The 17,065-nt window shown below is 50.0% G+C and overlaps 1 pseudogene; it reads right to left on the minus strand.

Annotated features, from left to right (window-relative positions):
- Positions 1-3,079: 3,079 nt before the first annotated feature.
- LOC132430579 (epithelial cell adhesion molecule-like) overlaps positions 3,080-17,065 on the minus strand; it is a 95,128-nt pseudogene continuing 81,142 nt past the window's right edge.

Here is a 17,065-nt window from a genome sequence, read left to right on the forward strand (position 1 = left end):
TGTCAGTAATTAAAAGAATGTGGCAGAAGTGATGGCGGTGGCTTCTGAAACCAGGTCATGAGGGAGACTGCAGCTTCTGCCTAGCTCTCTCTTGGGTCACTGTTCTGGGGACACCAGTTGCTATGTAGTGAGGACAGTCAAGCAGTCCCGTGGAGAAGTCACATGGGGAAGAACTGAGACCTCGGGCCAACAGCCAGCAATCACCATGCAGACTTGTGAGCGAGCACCACGGAAGCAGATCCTCCAGCCCCAGCCTTCAGCTGAAGCCCCAGCCAAGAGCTGCACTGAGCCTCAGAGGAGACGCTAAGCCAGAACCACTCAGCTAAGTCACTGGCGAATTCCTGACCCACAGAAACTGCGAGATGATACACGTGTATTGTGGTGTTAGGACACAAACTTTGGGGATGAGCTGTTCTGAAGCAAGAGAGAACTAACGTATAACGCACCATTTATTGAACAATCTATTTTTCCCACTAATCTGAGATGCCACTTTTTCTATACTAAGTTCCTGTAAGAATATGGATACGTTTCTGGATTTTCCCTTATGTTCTACTGATATATTCCACGGTCTAATTTAATCATAAAAGCTTTAAGTTTTTAATGTCTGGTATAGGACAATTCTTGTCTACCATCATTCATTAATCTAGTCTCAAAAATTACAGTTATTGGAATTACTTTTTTATAAATTAAGTTATGGAGAAATGACATCTTATGATGTTGCTGTAAGCCAGGTTTCCCAGGAAACATTCTGAGATGAAGATTTGCATGCAGAAAAAATTTTAGGGTGCACTCTTGGGATCAACGTCTTTGAGAGGGTGATAGACTTCTCTCAGATGAAAGGAACAGAACTGAACAAAGGGAGCTGAATTGAGGCAGAGACCTCAGCCAACCCACGGGGAGCTCTGAAGCTGGGATGGCCCTTTATAGACATGCTCAGCTGAGGCAAGTGGGGCACAGCCCTTGTACTAGCCACTCGCTGACAAGGAGTTGTCCTCAGGGAGAGGGCAGCGCCCTTGGGCCAAGGGCAATTTCCGAGGACAGAAGCATCAGGCAACACTCCCAGAAGCTCAGGAAATATGTACCTTAGTCCTGCCAGGGAGACTTGGGCCATATGCACACAGTTGTTGGGTCTTCCTACCCAAGACACAGAACAACTTTCCATTTGTTGAAGTGTCTTTTGTATCCCTTAAGAGTATTTTTAAAACATCCCTTGTATACATTTTGTCAATTCCTTAAGTTTATTTCTCATTTTTTAAAGTTCTGTGTTGTCAAATAGGATCATTTCTTCCAATTAGTTATTTATCGTGTTTGAAATGTGAAAGCTATTGACTGTTGCATTATAACTTGGTACCCTGATGTCCTACTGAATTCTCCTATTGTTTGGTTTTGGGCTTGGGTTCTTGTCTTGGATTTTCCAGTTATATAACCTACAAATAATAACCAATTTTATATTAGTTTTGGGGTTGCGATACACATATTTTGTCATGTTAATGAAATATCCTTGAAGACTTTTTTTTTTTTTTTGCCATACGCGGGCCTCTCACTGTTGCGGCCTCTCCCGTTGCGGAGCACAGGCTCCGGATGACGCGCAGGCTCAGCAGCCGTGGCTCACGGGCCCAGCCACTCCGCGGCATGTGGGATCCTCCCGGACCGGGGCACAAACCCGTGTCCCCTGCATCGATAGGCGGACTCTCAACCACTGCACCACCAGGGAAACCCTCTTGAAGACTTCTTAAAAAATGAATCCAGAACTGTGCTTTACTGCTTTTTTAGCCTTACCCTAAATCTTCTCAAAGATACCCATAATAGATTTTTTTAAATTCAGGACTTCTTCTGATTAACTGCACCAGTGATCATCTCGAAGTAACGCAATACAGGAGATGAAGGGGGCCTGAAAACTAGGTTCTCATCCTGGTTCTGCCACTGACAGGCTGGTGGTGGCCAGTCACACGTGCCTGCCGTGGCACAGGGTCTTCCCGGGTGAAGTGAAGAAGAGAGTCATGGCCTCGGCAAGCTCTGTGGTGGAGGCAGGTGATGCTTGCTCAGGAGATAAGCCCCAACTGTGTGAAAAAAGTGTAGATGCGGGGCAGCCAAGTGAATGGGGAATGTCCACTGACCCAGTGAATCGTAATTTGCCATTTCTTTAACCCTCAATTGATGAGAAAGACCAGATTATATTTTCAAGGTATGAAGTACAATACTTCCAACAGGAAGCAAAAGATCATCAATAACACTTTGGAAGTCCCCAGGCTGCAGTTTTTACTGTCTTGCTGTGACCACGTGGTATTTAAACAGCCCCTGTTGATGAACATGAATGTTGGTTTTTATCCTCAGAATTTAGCCAATGCTTCCCTTAGAATGGGCATGAACAGAAGCCCTTTAATTTGTTATCAAGCAACTCCTACCTAGAAAGTCAGTATAATCTATGGAGAAGAGCCCTGGGTTAGCAGAGTATTAATTCATTGACTGGTTCTGACGGGGAAAACTCGCTGTGACATTTGGGTTCTTCCACCTTTTGGCTACTGGGAATAGTGCCTCCATGAAGATGAATGTACAAATATCTATTTGATATCCTGGTTTTGATTCTTTTGGATAAATATCCAGAAGTGGAATTGCTAGATCATGGGCAGTTTCATTTTTCTTTTTTTTAGGAAACTCATTTTTTAAATGTTCTATTTCATAGTTCATAAAAAAAGTTTTTATGTATAAAACTCAAAGTAAAGAGAAAGGCAGCTACTTAATCACAAATGGGCGAGACAGTAGGCATTCGGACTACTGTGGAAGCATATTTAATGCATACCCTTCAACGTTAGGGGTAAATAATTCAAACTATGCAATCCAAATTTTAGGTTTGGGTTTTATATCCGATCTGCATATATATGACACTTGTGGTCAAATTCTAAGATTGGTAAAGTCAATTTCAAACAGCTTATATTTTGAGTACACGTTTAACTATTACAAATATATGATGTTTAACTAGCACAGTAGTGGTCTTCAAAGATCTTCTCTTTGCCCCATGCTCATATGTTTGTAATCTGAGTCTGCTTGCTAATTTCCCTTTTTGTAGTTACTCTTCAAATTAAAGTGCTATACACTTGAGTTCCCAATGCACCTCACCCATGTCTTTTATCTCAGCTTTCTCATACTTTGCCGTTCTTTTCTTTCTGGAAACCACCAGCATGATTCCAGCAGTAGCTGCTATCGCCACAACCACAACGACAGAGGTAATTCCAGCTTGTAGACCCTGCACTGACAATTCAGGTGGTTTTTCATCAACATAGTAAATTGAAGTTCAACCAGGATCCAGATCCAGTAGTTCCCCATTTACTTTCAGGGCCATCCTTTTGGACTGGAACAAGGATTCACCCTTAACATCTTTTTCAAAATAATAAGCCACATCATCTATGTCCACATCATTCTGAATTTTCTGAGAATTTTGTACCAGATCAACAGTGAGAACATCATTCTCATACAGAACATCTGTGATATATTTTGGATCCAGTTGATAACGACTTATGATTACCTCCTTGAGTGCAGTGTACAAACTTTGATCCTCATAAGGTTTTTCTCTTGTTTGTGTTTTAGTTCACCAACGATCCAGTAGGTCCTCACTGGCTCGGAGCAGGATATCTCACTGTCCTTATCAGTTCTTCTCACCCCAGCAGTGTCCACACACCAGCACGTGGACGTGCCATTGCACTGCTTGACTTTAAAGAGCCCCTTGTCACGCTCGGGATCACAGAGCCCATCGTTATCCTGGATAGCGTCCTCTGGTTTCCCTCCTCTTCCAGGCTTTGAGAGTCATTTCTGCCATCACCAAACATTTGGTGGCCAGTTTTGTGCAAATGACAGAATGTTGTGCAGCAACGGACGTACACTGGCACCGACCCCGTGGTCAGTTTGTAGTTTTCACACATGCACACCTTTCCTGGGCCGTGGCCACCGCAGCAAGCAGCAGCCCGAACGCAAGGACCCGGGGCCGAGGGCGCCTTGCTGCGCATGCAAGGGCAAGGGCGAGAGGGGCGCGAGGCGGGCTGGGGGCTCTCGCGAGGACGCACGGACACAGTAGGGCCCCGGGAGGCCATGGCCGGCCCCACGGCGCAAGGCCTGGGCCACGCAGGTCCGCATCAGGAGGATGATGGCGGGGTGCCCTGGGGCCGGGCGGTTGGTGCGAGTGTGAGCTGGCCGCCGGACTGTGCTCTTCCAGCACGCAGCAGCTCTGCCTGACCTCGTTTTTAACTTCTTGAGGAATCTCCATACTGTTTTCCATAGCAGTGGCACCATTTGCCATTCCCACCAACAGTGTCTAAGGGTTTCCATTTCTTCACATCCTTGCCAACACTTGTTGTCTTTTGCTATTTTTGATAACAGGCATCCAGACAGCTGTGAGGTGCTAGCTCATTGTGGGTTTGATTTGCATTTCTCTGATGCCTAGTGACCTTCAGCACTTCTTCATATACCAGTTGGCCTTTTTCATGTCTTCTTTACAGAAATGTCTACTCAAGTCCTTTCCCCTTTTTAAAATCAGGTTATTAGTTTTTTAGCCGTTGAGTTGCAGGACTTCCTTACACAGTTTGGAAATGAACCCCTAACAGATATATGATCTGCAAACATTTTCTCCCATTCAGTGGGGGCTGCATCTTCACTCTGTGATTGTTTCCTTTGCCCTCGGTGGAGGACGGTCTTCAGCGTTTCCCTGGTTCTCTTTAAAGCATTTACACCAGCCGCCCCTTCCCGGCCCTTGTCCTGCGCTGCTCGCAGGTGTGGGGAGAAGTGAGAGAGCTGCCTCCCTCCTCATACAAGTTCATGAGTGCCTGATCACTGCCCTCTGCCACTACTTAAATGCTGCAGATGATTTCACTTCTGGGAACGCACACGCCCAGGTGGCAGGCAGCACCTTTTTTTAGAACTGACATTCTCACATGTCTTCTCAAGTGAACTGCCATTACTGCTAAATGTTTAAAGAGGTAACTGTTAAGTCAGCACCGGACTCATGCACATAGATGAGCTTTAGCATGGCACGTCTGTACTGGGAACCATGAGGAAATCCCAGCAGGGACTGACTGTCCTACTGGTGGCACTGTCTCATCTGTGTTGTGCATCTTCTGGGTGGAGTGACTATAATTTATTGTCCAAACCAGTATGCTTTTAAGACAAAGGAAAGTAAGAATTATGCTAGGACAGCACTGAAAACGAGGGCTGTGAAGCCTCGGACTTCAGAGTGAACTCCAGTATGTCCTACAGGATAGTGTAAGAAATTAATCTTTATTGGGAGAGTGAAAACCAAACACTATCAGCAACGGTTCCCACCTTCCCTGTGCTCCCCAAGAAAGGTGTGCTGGGTGCGGTTCTGCTGGGTCCCAGGTTGGGTGCCAGTGGCCGTGGAGGGGCACTGCTCTGCTGGTGACCTTTGTGTAGGGCAACCATGAGAGTGTGGCCCTGTCAGGGAAAAGCACATCAAGATGCCAGGCAGTGGGCGCAGGGGGTGCCTGGCTTACAGGCTTGAGGGACCCCCAAAGCCTGGGCTCTGGGCCCATGGAGGTTGCAATGCCCAGGCCTGGAGCAGGGCCCAGTATCTGGTCTAGTGGAGTGCTTTCTGCTGGGGGAGTGAGAAAAGCCCCCAACGCGGGGGGGGGGGGGGTCCCACATGACCGGAACAAACTCTTGGGGCCACTGTCAGAGAATTCTCTGCATTTCAGAACAAGTTGACAGTTAGAGATGCAAGAGAGAAGGTGAAAGGGGCAAAGAGAAAGAAAGATGGAAGGGGTGGGGAGGCATTCCAGAGCTGGTCAGGACTCAGCCCCGTGTCCTGTTGGCGCTTTAGGCAAAGAACAGTGGGACCATGGGAGTTCCCTGGCAGTCCAGTGGTTAGGACTCTGCGCTTTCACTGCTGTGGCCCGGATTCAATCACTGGTCAGAGGACTAAGATCCCGCAAGCCACACGGCACAGCCAGAAAAATAAAAAAATAAAACAGTGGGACCGGGCACATCAGGCAGGAAGACACTTCTGTACGGAACCTGGAATGGCTGCAGAGCCAAAGGCAACTCTGGAGAACCAGGTGAGGAGGGGGAAAGCCCCGGAACTCTGGGGGTGGACCGAAGCTGGTCCCGGGCCCTGATGCCACCAGGCACACATCAGCTCCAACTGTGTTTTGGTTACTCTGTTTTCACTGGGCTCGAGCCGTAAACCGCAGGATAAGCATCCTGCTGGCCTCCTTGGGCCACAGGCCCACCCCTGGCCGCTGGCGAAAAGGATTTTGACAGTTGCTCTGCCTGTTCGCACCCAAGGAGAGAACGAGACATCACCCCAAAGGAACACCTGATGCTCGTTCCAATGGAAGACAAAATACGCGCTAAGAGGAAAGCAAAAGCAGAAGCAAACAAAGCCCCAGCCCTGCCTACCGGCGTTTCTCTTTAGCAGCTCCGCATCAGATGGGCGGTAGGAAGCTAGCAGAGGGAGGGATCCGGCCGACCTCGAGCAAGTGCGGGGAAGCTGCAGAGGACAGAGACCCGGCTGAGCCCTAGAGAAGGCTGAGTAGGTGGAGGAACCGCTGATCGTGGGGAGAGGTGGAGGGAAGGCCTCGAATCCCTCCCGGGCTCCCGGAGGGGCAGCACTGGCAGCTGTCACTCCCGATTCCCCTCCCCCCCCCGGCCCTCTCCTTCCCACTCTCCGTCCTCCTCCTTCCCCGCACTCAACTCTCCCCCTGCGCCTTTTCCCCCTCACACCACACGACGTGCACGGGGTGGTGGGCACCCTCTTGGCGGAGACACCGCGTCCGCGTGCAGCCCGGGGCCCCGCAGGGCTCGGCCTCGCCGCCCACCGCACACGAGCACGTGAGCGTCCCCACCACACGCCCCGCCCCCGCGCCTCCTCTCCCGACCCCGGCGCTGACTCACCGCACAGCCTCCCGCCCCGTCCCTCTGGACTCGTGGCTCCGTTCACGCGCGGCGGGCCGTCCCCACGCCGCGTGCGGCCCTTTGACGTGACGGCCTGTCCGCCCCACGCGCAGTGAGCCCCGCGCTGAGGCCGAGGTTTGCCGGAGAAAGGGAGCCCGGAGAACAGACCTCAAACATGCCCGGGGAAGGCGAGGGGCCGGGGTGTCTACGGGAGGGAAGCAGGGCGGCAGGAGGCTGGGGAGGTGCCGAAGGGTGACTGGAAACAAGAGGAAGCTGACAGAATCGTCGCCCTCCGCGCAGGCCCAGGTGCTCCTGGGGACGCCTCGCAGGCCGCGGTTAGAAATGGCGGCGCCACGCCGTCCCAGGGGAAGTTCCGGCACTGACGTCAGGGGGCGGGTCCGTGCAGGCCCAGTGGGCGGGTCAGGGGCGGGGTCTCAAAGAGGCTTAACCAGGACTCGGCTGAGTCCAGGGTCCTGGAAGACTACCGGGAGAAACATCTTCCTGTTTAGGCTGCTTAAGGCTTGGAGGACATGCACGTTTTTGTAAAAACAATTAAAGCGAGCTTGATGGGTGGAAGCAGGTTACAGCTCAGTAACTTTTAAGCAAGTTACAGTTTCCCGGGGTAAGTGGACTGCCCTCGGTTTCCAGGGTGAAGCTCCAGATGTACAGAGCTCCTGGTGGCTCCTCCCAAAGCGCCGTCTCCGTTCTCTTCACAGCCCTCCTGCTTGTTCCTGCAATACCCATTCCTGTGTTTGTAAGTCTTAGTCCTCCTTGAGAGCTCAGCCCAGGCATAATCCCCTCCAGGTGGGTTTCTGGCCTCCCACACGCCTGCCCACGCGCACGCTCACACGTTCACACACGTGCACATGCTGTCAAACACGTGCACAGGCTCACACAAGCACAGTTACCTTGTACAGAGCCCGTGCCCTAATGTTGTCATTGCTCTTTATTCGCCTGGGTCCCCACCTGGAGGCATAGCAGTGTTTCATTCATCTTCATGCTCAGTGCCTAGCACAGCGCCTGACATAAAAGGCTCAACCAATGTTAATTAAAAGAACCCCAACTGCACAATGGCTGGGTAAGAGGCCACCTCAGAAGCATGCCCTCTCTCAGGGTCTGATGTCCCAGGAAATGACCGTATAAACTGAAAGATAACTGGAAACAGGAAAAAGGCTTTGCCCATGTAGTGTTCATTCTTGTATGAAGGCCTGTCTCAGCTAAGGCAATAAGGCCCAGGTGCCCCTGCAAGCAGCCGGGGGATGGGCGCCGGGAGCTGAGGGAAGGCTTCAGTGCGGGGACCGAGAACCTCCCGCCCCCTCCTCGGCCTTGCCGAAAGCTCTTATGTTATTGCCATTCAGCTCTTGTATTTGGTCAGTTCTGTTATGATTCAGTTATTGCAGGAGGAAAGGGCACACACGGCCAGGCAGAGGACAGGAGCACGCAGTGTCCACTGACGAGCACACATCACCTTAAACTCTCTAGTAATGAGAGGCAGCAGCAATGCCGTGCTGGCCGCACGGACAGCTGGGTGTGGAAGACTGCACACCTACAACTGTTGTCAAAAGATGGAGAAAAAAAGAAAGAAAAGAAAAAGACAGCCAAGAGTGGCTGCTGAGTGGCTGAGACACTGCAGGAACACCTGACGCCCTGGACTTTGCAGGATTTCCCACACTCTGTCCACTGGGACTGCCCTGGGCTAGAAAGCAATGGTGCTCCCCAGACTCCTGCATTTAAGTTCACAAAAGAGCTTAGAAATAAGGCTGAAACTATTATTTTTAAGGGTTTACATTTTAGCAACCAGCCTTAAGTACTATTTTCCATGAAATACCTTGGGTCTCACACAAAAATAGACATTAAGGGATGGAACTGCCATAGTGATCCACCCTGCCAGCAAGTGATAGAATGGGGACCCTGGATGGACTCCCCCAGGAAAGCACCAGACCCCAAGAATTCCATGGATAAATTATGTCAAAACTTTGAAGAATAGACAACTCTCGCCTTTCAAATTGTTCCAGATGATAGCGATGGGTAATATCGTAATTCATTTTTCGAAGCCTAATATTACTGCCAAACATGACTGAGACTTTCTTCAAAGAAACACTATTGATTAATCTCACCTGGTAATGAGGATACAGAAGTACTGAATAGAATATTAGGAAATGGAATCTGGTACTACATTAAAAGAATAACAACCATGATAAAGTGGGATTTATTCTAAGAGAAGGATTGTTTAATATTAAGAAATATCTTACAATAATTTCCCAAACTAATAGGTTAGACTTACTGCATACATTTCATTTCACTTAGGTGTAGACATCGTACACAATAGAATTCATATTTTGCTTTTTAATGCATGATTACATACCAAATACATTTCTGCCATCTTCGTAATTATCACTTTGATTTGTTGTTTCCTTGGTCTAGAGTTCCAGGAGAAGGCTTACTATGTCAAATTATTTGGATATGTTATATTATATAATAAACTGTCCCCTCCCAATTATATTAGTATATATACTAATTCATAAGTGCCAATTTCACCATAATCTCACCAACTTTTAGTAGTATAATGTTTTATACAATCTAACAAGTATAAAACTATTTTATAATTAAAATACAGTTTCCTGTATTTTACACAATATGACTTACTGACACAATCTGAATTACTAGACGTTTTAATCATTTTTCTTGTGTGAATTCACAATTTGTCTAAGATAACCCAGAGTACCCTTCCTTTTACCTTACCTCACTTTAGTCCCTCCAACCAGGACATCTGGACAAGGTTCCTCCTTGATTTCTGGTGGAAAGCCTGGCTTGGAACCAATGAACTGCAGTCTCACTGCACCAGCTCTTTGCCTCATCTGTGACAGAGACTGTTCTCATCTTCAGCTCATTTTGGAAACCTCTTGCCTTTCTCGGGCTCTTTTATGGGGTTCACGTGTGTAACCTATGCCTCATTCCCACCCCTTGGGGTTCCCGGAATCACAGAACCTTAGAGCTATGCTGTCCAGACCCCTCCCAGAGCAGCCGCCCGGCCACTGTAGCCACGACCTGACCTCCTGGGCTACTGACACCAGTGTGGACCTGACTGTGTGACATGTCACAAGGCACCTGTCGCCACAACGCTGAGGCAGGGACCTCACACCTCAGCAGAGGCAGGCGGACGCCCTGTTCCCACAGATGCGCCCCAGGGAAGCTGCAGACCAAGTGAACCAGCGCCGTGTCTACACACAGGTGGTCCACAGGTCCCAGCCCATCACACCACTCGAGACTTTGCTTTCCAAACATAGAATAAAGACACTTTGTGGTCTTTGGGTTTTGCTGTTGTTGTTGTTGTTTTAGATTTTTCTTTTTTGATGTGGACCATTTTTAAAGTCTTTATTGAATTTATTACAGTGTCGCTTCTGTTTTATGTTTTGGATTTTTGGCCCCGAGGCATGTGGGATCTTAGTTCCCCTCCCAGGGACTGAACCCGCACCCCCTGCATTGGAAGGTGAAGTCTTAACCCCTGGACTGCCAGGGAAGTCCCAGTCCTTGGGTTCTGAGTGACCTTCCCTGCTTTGGGCCGTGGAACCTCGTCCTCAGAAGCCCACCAGACTCTGCTGGACCTGGTTCAGAAGAGCTTAGCAGTACATTCTGTTAGTCAGTGTTGAACCTTTGGGCTCTAGCCGTCTTTGCTGGTCTTTTATACTGGTCTGGGTGTATTCCCACAATCCATGTCCCATTAATTAAATCAAATAAGGATAATAATAAAGTGTGTGGCTCAATGCGATGAAATGAGCGCAGGCTTGCAGACGTCCTCTCTGAAGCTCGTGAGCGGGTGGTGTTTGTCCCCCCAGCACGGCCTCTCCTGGGGTGCTCTGAGGACTCCTCTCCACCTGCCCCCAGGTCCATCTCCTCCCCGCCCCCGCTTCTCACATCACACAGACACTGGGGAGTCTGAGCCGTAGGGCAGGCAAGTGGATGGTAATCTGGGCTCCCTTTCCCTTTGCGTCGCTATCGGCTGCAGCCAGTGGGCGGCACTGACGGGGCCTGGGGAGAGGAGACAGCGGGGCCCCTGGCCTCTGTCCTGCTGGGCTTCAGACACCACTCCTTCCCCTTCACCATCAGGCCTGGAGGTGGAACTGCTCCCTGCTGTTGCCCGTCCTGGGGGATTTCACCCTTTCTGGGTTCCCTCAACCAGGCCCTCGTCTTTGTAAAGAGTGCATTCACTAAGTTCTCTTCTGTGCTGTTGCTCTAGCAACCTGAGGGACACGGGTGTCATTTCTTCTCCACACAAGACGGTCCTGGGAGAACAAGATCATGGTGCCCTCCGCCCATGTGACCCAGGCTGGCAGACTGGCTCCGAGGTGGCAAGTGACCTCAGCAGGGCCAACAGAGGCTTGCCTGCAGTCTGAGCGTGCTCCTTGGAGGGAGAGGGACTCTCTCCTTTTCGGATTCCAAGGTGTAAGGGTTTAGGCATGGCTCTGCCAGTGGTCGGCTTCCCTGCCCTGCGGAGCGAGTCTGCCCGAGAATGAAGCTATGACTAGGCGGGAACAGAGCCCGGAGATGAGAAGTGTCTGTGACATGGTGTAAGCCTGTGGGTCCACACATGCCTAATGCCAGCCCCACCGTCACGGCCACCCGGAGTCCGGCTCGCACTTGTCCTGGACCCGCCCCAGCCAGAGGCCTCGCCGTCCACTGGGATTTCTCCTCTCCTGCTTCAGAGGCTGCAGCGCTGTCCTAGGACGATTCATCAGCCCTGGTGCTAAGCATTCGTGGCCCCTGCCCTCCCAGGCTGCATATTTCAGGGAGGGAAATAGGTATTGAGCGGTCAACGTTTTCTTCCTAAAGCACAAAATGGCCAACAGCGCTCTTGCTGCTGCTGGAGTGGCCACCGCTGGGCTTTTCGCCACGTTCCGACAAGGAGAATTTTCACCGGAATGTTAAACAGCTCCCAGTCCGGGCGCTGTCTTGCCTTTCTCCCCTCCCCTCACACTGATCCAGACTGACCCGGACGCGTCCGTCCTTGCCCGCCTTCCCCAAATCAGAAGTGACTGCGCCGCCGCTGTGATGTTCATTGTCTCGGGCAGTGACAGATGATGTTGCAGTTTCTGAGAAAATTAAGTCATCAACTCCCAGGCACCCCTGACATCATCAAAAAATGTCCAGGCTGGAGAGCCACAGGCCCTCAACTGATTGTTGGAAATAATGGGCAAAAGGCAGGCAATTATGTGTTGACATCGGGCTCTGCTGCCGTGAAGGGGTGGGGAGTTGTAATTCCTGCCCGTGGGTCATATCAAGATTTGGAACCAGAGCCCAATTTGAAATAACATAAACTAAAAGAATTGATTAGACCGGGTGTCATTTGGGGTGCATCTCTCTGAACTGCCCACAAATCCCTGCAGGTTATAATCTAATGCACAATAATTACACCCGCTTGCAGGCGGCCGAGTAGGGTGGACGACAAGTGGGTGATGGACGCTTCCAGCCCTGTCTGGACTCACCCTCCCACGCCTAAGACCTCTCATCTCCCGAGCTTTCAACACCAGTACATCATGCAAGCCGCAGCCGCTGGCACAGGTAGAGGCCCTCCGTAATTAAGGCAGGTGATTATAACCAGAGGTGCCCATTGAACTCCCCTAGAGGCATGTCACAGAGGAGACAGCAGAGGTCTGGCTCCTGGGCACCGGCCCCAGAGTCCCAGGCAGCCCCAGGTGTAACAGACAACGCCGAGAGGGGACAGCAAAGTGAGGAGCCGGGCCCTGGGGCCCATCAGGACTGGGGTTTGCTCCAGCCCAGAAGCAGTGAGGCCAAAGGGCAGGAAGAGCCAGCCTGGCTTCCCAGAGCTGCTGCGGACCTTAACCCACACGCCCTTCGGGCAGGGACTCCATGCATAGTTCCCTGATTTTCAGGTGTGGAGAATTTCCACGTGGGTAGGGCAGCCACCTCCCCCATCTGAAACTTAAGCCCCACTCGCCCCCCATATGCCTTTCCTCACCATGACTGTCCTCCCCTTGCTCTGCGTCGGGGGCCTGGCCTGGGCAAAGGCCTCCTGAAGGTCCCAAGACACACGGGTAACACGAGAACCTACGTGGGCCATCCCCACGGGCCTCCCAAGTTCATGCGCCTCCAGGTCACCACCCCTCCACACACAGGCACCCCGAAACACAGCTAGACTTCCCCAGGTCCCCACAGAGACTCTCCTATTCACTCACTTATTTAAGAAGTACTTACAGAACCCAGTGTTGTGCCGCTTACTTTCCCTGGCCCTTGGGATATAGGGATGAGCTACCATCCGGTCCAGGGTAAACACACAATAAATAAGACAATAGATACAAATGTCTGTTAGTTATAGTGACTTCGAGACACACCCCATGGTGAAGTGGTGCAGAGTAGCAGAATCGGGTGCTACTTTGGGGTGCAGGTAATCAGTCTGTATTGATGCTAATGAGTGGAACACACTCGTTTGTATGAATGTTCTGTTTCTTCTATTATATGTCAATTTATGAAGCATAAGTATCTACTTGTTTCCGTCTGTTTAAGCAGGAAATACACACAATAAATTTTGAGTCCCTCCCAGAAAAGGTCCCAAGTAGCCGGGGAGAGGAGGACAGATCAGCACCGGCTGTCACATAAAAGGACCAGGGAAGAGAAGGTGCTCCAAATGGCCAAGAGCCAAAAAAGTGGGCCGACCTCACTTCACACGAGGCAGAACTTTGGCGATCCTGCCAGCCGTAAAAAGATAGATGAGTTTCCCCCTAAATGTTCATACAGCAGAATACAGAGCAATGGTCAGGTAACACCAGCCATTAAAAAAAAGAAGAGAGGGCTTGCCTGGTGGCGCAGTGGTTGAGAGTCCGCCTGCCGATGCAGGGGACACGGGTTCGTGCCCCGGTCCGGGAAGATCCCACATGCCGCGGAGCGGCTGGGCCCGTGAGCCATGGCCACTGAGCCTGCGCGTCCGGAGCCTGTGCTCCGCAACGGGAGAGGCCACAACAGTGAGAGACCCGCGTACAGCAAAAAAAAAAAAAAAAAAAAGAAGAGAAAAGTTTAAAAATACAGTCTTAATTCAGACAGAGAAAGACAAATATCATATGATATCGCTTACATGTGGAATCTTAAAAAAATGGTACAAATAAATTTATTTACAAACAGAAACAGAGTCACAGATGTAGAAAACAAAGTTATGGTTACCAAGGGGAAAAGAGAGGGGAGGGATACATTGGGACTGACATACACACACTACTATCTCTAAAATAGATAGCTAATAAGAACCTACTGTATAGCACAAGGAACTCTACTCAATACTCTGTAATGACCTATATGGGGAAATGAATCTAAAAAAGAGTGGGTATGTGTATATAACTGATTCACTTTGCTGTACAGGAGAAACTTACACAACATTGTAAATCAACTATACGCCAATAAAAATTAATTTTTAAAGAAAGTAAATTAAAAAATACACTCTTGAGAAAAACATAAAGTCTCAAAAAATAAATAAAATAAAACAAACATGAAAGAAAGGCTTTAAAAGACCCAGCAGAACTAGTCCAGGCGAGAAGTCAGCCAGCCTGACTCAGGCGGCTCAGGTTGGAATTCTGTGGACTACAGGACAGATGTGAACAAATGGGCTACCTGTGTTCCAACAAAACCTTATTACAAAACCAGATGAGGAGGTGCCCATCAGGAAGTCTCATGAGGAAAACCCGGAGGGAAAAATAAGTGGACTGGCAGTGGCCGGGGGTTAGGGGCGGCACTGTAGCATCTATATAAGCTCTGGTACCATTTTAGTTTCAAAACTGTGAAAAACGTATGGATATTTTGAGAATGAAAAGTAACAAAGTACTATTAAAGATTCTAAATATGTTCTCTTTATAAAACAAAATGGAATGAGTAGTTAATAAATAACTAAATAAATCATTGGGGGCTTCCCTGGTGGCTCAGTGGTTAAGAATCCACCTGCCAATGCAGGGGACATGGGTTCGAGCCCTGGTCCGGGAAGATCCCACATGACGCGGAGCAGCTAAGCCCGTGAGCCACAACTTCTGAGCCTGCGCTCTAGAGACCACGTGTCACAACTACTGAAGCCCACACACCCAGAGGCTGTGCTCCGCAACAAGAGAAGCCACCGCAGTGAGAAGCCCACGCACCGCAACGAAGAGTAGCCCCCGCTCTCCACAACTAGAGAAAGCCCGCACGCAGCAACGAAGACCCAACGCAGCCAAAAATAAATATATAAATAAATAAATCATTGATATTTAAAATCTAATGGAAACTTACATTGATATTTAGTGTATACATACACATCTTTTCAAACTGTTGAATAAACATAACACTTATTCTCAAAGTATAACAATGTGATGCTTTATGTTACAGAAAGAAAGAATTTGAGATCCAGACCCATATTCTGTAAAATATATTACAAATTTGCAAAGCAGAACTTTGAGTGGCTGCCTCTGCAGAGAGGCCAAGTAAAGCAGGGGCTGAGCTTCGCCACAGGGACGTAGAGGGGTCGCTGAGAGGAGACAGGAGGGAGGGTGGAGCGGGACCGGTATGGACAATGTCCCAACACGTACAGGGGGAAGAGGGTCACTGGGAGGGGTGACTGGCAAGTCCTGGAAACTCCTTGGGAATTGGGAACCCAATCCATGCTGCTCTAGCAATTGACTTTCTAACTGGCATCCTGGGACACGTTCACACAAAATGATGCTGTCGAGCAAGAGTTCTTTACTGAGAAAGGGCATCCTTCAGGATGCAGCGTAACCATGGAAACCAAGGAGTGGTCCACATGAGGACCCCCTTCCAGGGGTGGAGTCAAGTTTAGGCTGCCACCTTCCCAAGCTTCATTTTCCCTCAACTCATCCTGTCTGCCCCCCACCTGCGGCTTTAAGTAAAAAAATCAAGAGATCCGCAGAGACCTCTTGCCCCACAAAGATCCAGATATGCACAGAATGCTGAAGTCTCTCAGCGCCAAGGCATCTGAAAGGGTCAACACATACCAGAGAATCAGGAGGTGACGTGCCGGCCGTCCCGGTGGCAGCTGTCAGTGACGGAGGTAATGTCTCTTTTCAGGTCAGTACCTTCCCCACCTCCACCCCCTGCCTGGCAGGAACGGGGAAGCCTTCTCGGATTCACGCAGCAAGAACCAGCGCCCTGCTGCACACGGGTCAACTCCGCTCTTCTAGGGAGACCTCCCGCGGCGAGCATCACTTCCCAAGTGCTGCGATGCTCCTACCTCCTTCCTGCCTTCGTTCCTCTCGGTCGAGCTTGGCCTCACGTTCTCAGCTCCGATGACCTCCTAGTTCAACACTGCACTTAGCGGGAGCTCAGCCCTGCCCTGAATATGGTGGGAAATACGAGGAGAGAGCAAGCTGGCGCCTTCAGGGACCCTGCAGAGAAGCTGAAGCAGACAACAGAAAGCTCCTGGAGGCGGAGGTGTGCAACGTGTGCTCGCCTCGACCTCCACAGTTTAAGTCAAGGAAGGCTCAGTCCCAGGGCGTCCCTGGGGAGAGTCTTGTTGAAAGAGTCAGGTTTGAGCCTGAGTGTGAAGGAAACAGAGAATGTGGAAAGGTAGAAATGACTTGTAGACAGCAGTTCAAAATACATCAGCCTATGCTTGTATGAACTCCTCAAGCTCTTTTCGCAGTAGAACATAGCAGGAAAAGCATGTATTTTTGAGGCCGACGGACCTGATTTAGCATCAGGATTTGTCCACTCACACAAGTTTCTTAAACAGCCATAAACTGCCTTTGGCCTCAGTGACATGGGAGTGATAACAGCATCTACCTTGTGCACATTTAAGAACCGCCAAAGCCCCACAAGCACCACACGTGTTCTGACCCACATCTTCCTGTCCTTGCTCCCCCCATCCCCACTCTCAGGCCAGGTCCCAGGTCCTCACGACCGGCACCGTCTCTCAGAGGCCCCGGCACCCAGCTCCACGGCTCCGACCCCCGCCTTCATCCTTCCCACCTCCTTACCTGGGCACGCCCACTCCAGCAGCCCCTCAGCCCATGAAGACCGCCCGCCCTTCCATCCAGCTACTCGTTCACTCTCCACCAGCCACCTCGTGTCTCACAGACCTCCTTCCACCATTACTATTCTTATTATTAATTTGACCCCAATGGAATTTCTGATATTCGACCATTTGACCTACAAAACGGCAATTCCATAAGGTTCAGACAAATCA

This window comes from Delphinus delphis, chromosome 9 (genome assembly GCF_949987515.2).
Source record: "Delphinus delphis chromosome 9, mDelDel1.2, whole genome shotgun sequence".
Classification (NCBI taxonomy): Eukaryota; Metazoa; Chordata; class Mammalia; order Artiodactyla; family Delphinidae; genus Delphinus; species Delphinus delphis.